This window comes from Colobus angolensis, unplaced genomic scaffold (assembly GCF_000951035.1).
Source record: "Colobus angolensis palliatus isolate OR3802 unplaced genomic scaffold, Cang.pa_1.0 Scaffold73, whole genome shotgun sequence".
NCBI lineage: Eukaryota > Metazoa > Chordata > Mammalia > Primates > Cercopithecidae > Colobus > Colobus angolensis.
Window position 1 is genome coordinate 1199479 of NW_012121043.1, and position 7038 is coordinate 1206516.

A 7038-nucleotide genomic window follows, 5' to 3' on the forward strand; every position below is an offset into this window, starting at 1 on the left:
TATTCTTGGCACAGATACTTGTTTCACAGAAGTCCCATAAGATGTTGCATTTTACTGAGTAAGGTTAAACAATACATCACAATCAGGAAATTTGTATTGTAACAGAAACATCCTATTTTTTAATGTCTTTGCAACCAGACCTACTCAATTCCTCAAAAAGAAATAAAGAGTGTAGAGGAAAGGCAAAACTCTGAGGCTTGAAAAACTAAACTCCATTATATAACTATTTCTTAAATATTCCTAAGATACCTATGAGAAAGACTTTATTTAACCATCCAAGCTACAACAAACTCAACTACCTGCAAAATAGGAATAATAAGAAAACTCATATCTACAGAGATCCTGGGAGTTTGAATAAGACTCACCTCTATAATCTTTGTAAAAACTGCTTGAGTTCTTTTGGAGGGAAAAAGTGTCATTTAAATTTTGATGCTAATGTGAAATTCTGAGTTTGAGGAGTTTGTAACTGTATTTTGAAGTTAGTCCTTGAATTATTCTTTATCATCCGTCTAAGCACCGGAACCATTTTTTTAAAGTCATTTCTGTTTTGTACCAGACTAGAGACCTTTCCAATGGGGGTTGAAATGCAGTAAATATTAATTACATGTATTTGAATATTTTTTAAAGGAAAGAATGCTAGTATAATCAGTCAAGGGCCAGCTCACAGACCACTTCATCTACATTGACGGCCACCATAAAGAGGGAAGCTCTTCATAAAAATATCATGTGAAAGGATGGCTGGCCAGAAACTTTTAACTTAGGTCCGCACATAATCCATTTGATCATTAGTACAGTAGGATAATAATAAATCAACTGGCCAATATATTCAGACATAAATTATACAGATGTTCATGCCAGTCTTTGTAGCAGTTTATTATTAGATAAATCATATATATGGGAAAAGTAAAATACAAGGCTGACAAGAGGACATGTGTGCTAATAGAAATGAGTGTTAATTGTAGCTGTGAAAAACAAGGGAGTGAGAGCTGTCAGAAAGTAAAAATAAAATCTCACAAGTAATAAACGAATGCATGTCCCTAAGGTATTCACTGTGAAATGTAGGACTAGTCAATCGAATCAATTTTGGCTTGCTAAAAAAAAAACCCTTAAAATAAAATTTCAATTTACTTCAAGGTTTTATTTTAAGTCCAAAATTTGTTTCTTACATATTAACATTTAAACAGCTTATTATTACTCTAATTTAAACACACTGCTTTAAAAAGTTTTTTATTAAGGAATCTAGCATACTTAGAACTGCAAATAATATTTCTGCCAGGGTATGCAAAGGAATACTGTCCTGAACAGTGCATTACAATGTTTCATGCTAAGTGAAAGTCACAAAATGCCCAGCATAGCATCTTCTAGAAATATAGCATTTGTTAGACATAGATTGATAGCAAAAAAGAAATGAATACATATTCTCCCAGGGAATTAGAGCATCTGCAATACAGCCTGAGAGAAAGATAAACAGTTGCAGAGCCAGACAAATTTTTTCTGACAAGCATATGATGAAATATAAGAAAGTTGGTCTAGGTCAAAAAGCCAATACTTCCTTCAAAAAAACCAAGCATCACAGAAGAATGGACAGACCACAAGGTCGGATATATATGACTAATTTTCTAATTTTCAAAATCAATTAAAAATCTCTTTGTCCTGGAGGTAAGTACTCATGCCCACTTGATGTCAGATCCCAAGAACTTCTATGAGATTTCCTAAATCTTATCCTAATCAATTTTGAACTGCATAGTCTGTCAAGGTTTTTCTTCCTGTAGTTGAATCTATGAATCTGTAAAATTATAAGCTGATGCTTATAATTTTCGAATTTAATATCTAAGCTGAAATGTGTAACTTCTGGACCATGCATATTGATCATGCTAATTCAATTTACTCACTTGACAAACCTCATGATCTCAGGAACATTGAAGCCTTATCTTTTGATTTATGAGACACTGAAATGCCACAATTAAATAAGTAAGCATTGCTTGTTGTGAGATTCTGCTAAGCTTTTTACATACTAATCATTCTACAATGTTATTTACAAAATTCACAAATTTCAGATAATTATTATATATGTAGCAACACCCTTACTTGAATAATACTGCATTTATGAAATTTGAGTGGCTTACAAAGTCTTCTCGCTTCTTAGAAATTTTTCATTGATATTGGGCAATATATAAATTTTTGTCATTACTTTTAATGGCAAAAACTACAACGACTTTTACACCAACCTAATATAGTACTATACTTCTGGGTGAAGTAAGACTTTAGATATGTTTGTGATCTGAGGCTGTAATAATTTTATCAGTGACTCTGTATGTACATCACTGGACATGCTTTTATATTCTGTTTATTTAAGACCATAGACTTCACTGTGTTGTTGTCTTCTTTTATCACTTACTAGAGGCATTTAAATAGATTGATATTCCTTACATTGCCCAAATTCACTTTTTTAGAGAAAACAACTTTTTGGTAAGTGAATAGTTTCTTCTAAGAATTAGTCTTCTTCAGTTATAATTATTGCTATTTCCTTTCTTCTATAATAGATATATAAAAACATGAAATTAATAATGTAAATTCAAGCAAGTACATATAAGTGATGTATTTCTGAACCATTGGTACTACCTGTTTTTTGATGTAAGTGAATCATAATATTAAAAGCTGAGTTTTAGTATGTATATATTACAAAAAAAAATCCTTTTGTGCCAATTACTAAGTTAACAGCATCACTATTTTCTCCGACTATCTCATTTCTGAAACTGCAATATCAACTTACTAGTGTAAAACAGAAAGTGTCTGCAGCAAGTCTCAAGCAATTAGAGGTTTATTTAGCTAATGTTGAGAACACCCCTGGGGGGGATAAAAAAAAGCACAAATCACAAGGTGTATTAGTCCATTTTCACGCTGCTAATAAAGACATACCCAAGACTGGGCAGATTAAAAAAGAAATAGGTTTAATGGACTTACAGTTCCTCGTGGCTGGGGAAGCCTCACAGTCATGGTGGAAGGCGAGGAGGAGCAAGCCACATCTTAAGTGGATGGCAGCAGGCCAAGAGAGAGTTTGTGCAGGAAAACTCTGCCTTAGAAAGCTGTCAGATCTCATGAGAATTATTCACTATCACAAGAACAGCATGAGAGAGACCTGCCCCTATCATTCAATTACCTCCACCAAGTCCCTCCCATAACATGTGGGAATTCAGATGAGATTCGCGTGGGCACACAGCCAAACCATATCACAGAGGTGTCTGTGACCAATGCTTTTTCCAAAGCGGGCTGTGGGAACTTCAGTATTTAAAGGAGAAAGAGCAAGCAGGAGCGAAGAAAAAGAGAGGGACGGTAGGCAGTGAAACAAGTGGTTACATTCTTGTGAGACCCTGATTAGCCTCATTAAATCTACATTTTTTTTTACACATGAAAAAGCAGAGTAGAAGAAACGGTCAATTATGCATTGTCTCCTGCTAAGTAAAGTTACATATTACATAAAATAAAGTAAACATGTTAAAAGAGGGAGTAGAAGAAAAAGTCAATTATGCATTGTCTCACGCCCAGTAAATTTACATTTTACATAAGATGAAATAAGCAGGTGAAATGACAGCTATCTGGGAACGAAAGTAAGAAGTATTCGTGACTCATCTCTCAGACTTAACTTTCCCTTTGGCATAGCAACTGTGGGGTCCTAAGATTGTATTTTTCGTGCACATTAGAAACGTATTTTCCCATACTCATTCCCCAATGTTAATGGATATTAGCATTTGGTAGATTGTATTTCAGTGGATAGCATGGGTCTAACAAATCATTGAATACTAATTTTAACGTATTATTAAAACTAAGGGCACTGTCTTTGGAAAACATTACCAAATAAGTAAACATGGCAATTCAAAAGAGTTTTTAGAAACATCTGTCACTACTTCCGAATTTTCATAGTTTCCGGTGGTGTAAATAGCCTCTCAGTGCAAGGTGATATTGTAATGCTACTTCTCAGCAGTAGCTGTAGAGTAATGATATGAGAAAGACATAGAGTATCCAGAAACTAGTTGACTGCATTAAGCCACTTTGAAATAAAACAGAAAAAGACCAAATAATAGAACTCTTCTATTAGAGACTTGAAAATTCCTTCTAAGATCATTTTGATATTTTCACTTTTTCTTTTACAGATATTTTAAAATTACATTAGAAATTTTATGGAAATGCTGTATGTATAGTAAGAAATCATATATTCAATCATACTTTCTATTCTTGATGTTAAAGGTATTTTCCCAAAATACATTTCTATATTTGAAAGCTGCTGATTTGAATATGCAATTAAAATCAATTTAGGGAAAGAGAGTTTACTTCATGAAACACTATCTTTGCCAGTAGAAAAACTAGCAACTTTAACTGGAACTGTTAATTTTATATTTACCATTTGATCATGCACCTTAAAACATGAACATTACCTTCAGTATTATCATCAGTTCATAAAAACTTCACTAATTGGTCTAACCTATTCTTCCATTTACTGCTTTGTTTATCTTTACATCAAAATATATTGTACGTTTATTTAATTTCTGTATCCCTCCAGGAAATTTAAGTTCAAGAAAGCAGGAAATTTGTTTGTAAGTACTGTGTCTATCATGGGTGCCCAAGAAATAATAATATTTGAATCACTTCCCTGGTCGAAACAGTTCATTTGGGAGTCAATATTTACTTAAAAAATATTACCTAACGGGCCAGAACCGCCATCTTCCAGTAATTCGCCAAAATGATGAACACAAAGGGAAAGAGGAGAGGCACCCGATATATGTTCTCTAGGCCTTTTAGAAAACATGGAGTTGTTCCTTTGGCCATGTATATGCGAATCTGTAAGGAAGGTGATATCGTAGACATCAAGGGAATGGGTACTGTTCAAAAAGGAATGCCCCACAAGTGTTACCATGGCAAAACTGGGAGAGTCTACAGTGTTCCCCAGCATGCTGTTGGCATTGTTGTAAACAAACAAGTTAAGGGCAAGATTCTTGCCAAGAGAATTAATATGCATATTGAGCACATGAAGCACTCCAAGAGCCGAGATCGCTTCCTGAAACGCGTGAAGGAAAACGATCAGAAAAAGAAAGAAGCCGAAGAGAAAGGTACCTGGGTTCAACTGAAGCGCCAGCCTGCTCCACCCAGAGAGGCACACTTTGTGAGAACCAACGGGAAGGAGCCTGAGCTGCTGGAACCTATTCCCTATGAATTCATGGCATCATAGGTGTTAAAATAAATAAAATAATAAAATAAAAGACCTCTGGGCTGAAAAAAAAAATTACCTAACAATTACTTCAGATTATAGTATTCTTTTACAAAAAATAATGTACTCCTCACAAAACAAAGTTTATTTTGTATGCAAAACTGTGATTTCCTACTAACTTTGAAGGACTTGCTCTATTTTCAAGCCATCCAAGACAATGTTGAAATAATAGGCAGGATCCAAAAAGAAGACATGAAAAATGAACAACGTATCTTTCATAATTTGTTGAATAATCAACTGTATTACAACAAAGGGTGTCCTTGATTATTAGTTTCTCAGTGAATATTGTGCCAACAAGGACAGATGGCCAAGCATCCCACACAAACATTTGGCCACCTGGAGTGGTGTTCACTAGAGAAAACTGTGGACATAGAATCAGTAGCAGGTGACCTACTCTTGGCTTTACCGTAAAAATCCAGCAAATCGGACCCAGAAATCATCACCATTCTCCCTGTTGAGTGCAGGTTATAGATATAAGAACAATATGGTCTGACCTGTGTCCTGGTAACTCACTGTTGTGGTGGGCGATAGCACCACCCTTCTCATGTTGTGCTCAGGGGTTGGAGCCTCGTGGACAACCTGACATAGTAGTGGTGGAATTTACTACCTCTCTCCATCTTCTGGTGTAATTGGATATAAAGTGTGGGATGGATGTACCAGCATCAATGTGTCATGTTTGACAAGGACTAGATGATTTTCTTGGAGCACTATAAGAAACCATTCCCTTTCCTTGAAGTTGAATCTATAGAGGATGAATTTCAGACAAGTTAGTTTTTAGCACTCAGCAAAATATGAAATCGCTAATGTTACTACACAGGAATAAAGATGGAAGTTTGTGAAAGAGCAATGAGGATTGAAATAGAGGTGGTCAAAAAGTAGGCTACGGAAAACTTTACAAATATTACGCATATGAAAACAACTTTAGAGAATATTTTTTGAATTTGCATAAATCTTAGCAATTTGTATTCAATTACTAATAAAGTGTCATTTAAAAACAATTTTCTGATTTACTAAGAAAAAATACAGTTTGATCAATTATTCTGGATGACAATATAAACTATGTTTTTTTCCTCTACTTGGAAAATAATACATCTAATAACATTTAATTAAAATAGCAAAAAAAACTTATAAAAATATGTAAACTTATTAAGTAAAACAAATATATTATTTTTATGGATTTCATGAGGTTGATGGTATTTATAAAACTTTTAAAAATGTATAATTTATCATGATACATCATTTCATTACAAACAGTCACACTCACATTTAATTTGGGTAACTTAAATTCTTTATTATTTTTTAAAGGGAATGTCCCCAAACCTGAAATTACCTCTGTTAGTAAGAACTTTTAAAAATGTTAATTTCAGTTTATCTGTAAGCTAAAATTTATTTTATACTATCTGCTTTTAGTAAAACTTTCACTTGTTAACATGTGCACCAAAATTCAAAAAACAAGGCCAGATGGGCCTTTTTATATTGTATTCAATAACTAATTTCTCTGCTCCCTAACAGAGTGCAATATTCTTTAATACACAGTCACCTAGAAATTGAACTTGTACTTTTCTATTTTATCTCAGATAAGAAATAAGGCTGTCACATATATCACATTCAACCTACCTTAGTGTAAAGGATAAAGGTTATATCATCTCAGAAATGAAAATGTCACATATCAGAGCTAGGTTCAATTATCTCTGAAAAGAAATTTCTATAAATGGGCATTTGATAATAGAGAAATTCACATAATAGAATTATAAACAGTTCTGGTTTCTAAATCA

General features: G+C 33.7%; 1 pseudogene; it reads left to right on the forward strand.

Moving 5' to 3' along the window:
• Nucleotides 1-4738: 4738 nt before the first annotated feature.
• Nucleotides 4739-5224, forward strand: LOC105501640 (annotated as a pseudogene).
• The last annotated feature ends 1814 nt before the right edge of the window (nucleotides 5225-7038 follow it).